The following is a 794-nucleotide window of genomic DNA, read 5'->3' as shown; positions in this document are numbered from 1 at the left end:
CACGGCACTGATTGCTGACATTGTTAAACCCTGAGCTGCTTTCACTCCTCAACAGATGCAGCCAATGACACCGGCTGACTTGTGTCAAAGAGAAAGTCTGTAGCATGTGTGTGTCTGTACTCAAAGTAGAAAACTAAAAGAAGCAATGTCCAGATAAGAAGCCCAGTGAGTGCAATTTCCTGGCACTGCGTGTGTTATTTCTGGTGTTGGGTGCTCACAGCATGCTTGGTCTTGGGGTTTGTTGGTGCATTCAATTTTTCAAGAAACTCCAGCCCTGTTGTTGGGGTAAGGGCTGATCCTGGTTTGTAGGGGGGACAAAAGGAAGGAAGGGAATGGGGAAGAAGGAAGCCTGCAAATGGCCAGAGATGGGATGGTTTTGCAGCAAAATCAGTCCTCATCTGGAAACCCGATGTGAGGAATTGGAAGTTGAAGCTGAAATGGAGGCAGTGCACCATGGGTCCTGGTGGTATGAGCTCCACAGAGATCCACATCCACAACCATCATCTGCTCTACGCTGGGCTCGTATCACAAGGTTTGGGGTCTGCTAAGCTCCCACTCCATGCTCTCGAGGACCTGCAGAGCCTCCACCACCTCCAAAACCACGTGTGGAGGAGATGCCTGACCTTTTCCCCCAAAGTGATGTGTGGGTTTTTTACTGAGCTGGTGATGACCACCCAGAAGCGGTGGCAACAAACAGGAGGAGCTGGAAGCCATCATGCAGCAGGAATCGAAGACTTAGTAGGCATCTCCAAATGATGGTGGGATCACTGCCACAAGTGCAGTGCTGCTGTGGG

This window comes from Numida meleagris, unplaced genomic scaffold, assembly GCF_002078875.1.
Source record: "Numida meleagris isolate 19003 breed g44 Domestic line unplaced genomic scaffold, NumMel1.0 unplaced_Scaffold460, whole genome shotgun sequence".
Taxonomy (NCBI): Eukaryota; Metazoa; Chordata; class Aves; order Galliformes; family Numididae; genus Numida; species Numida meleagris.
This window is presented reverse-complemented; position numbering follows the sequence as displayed.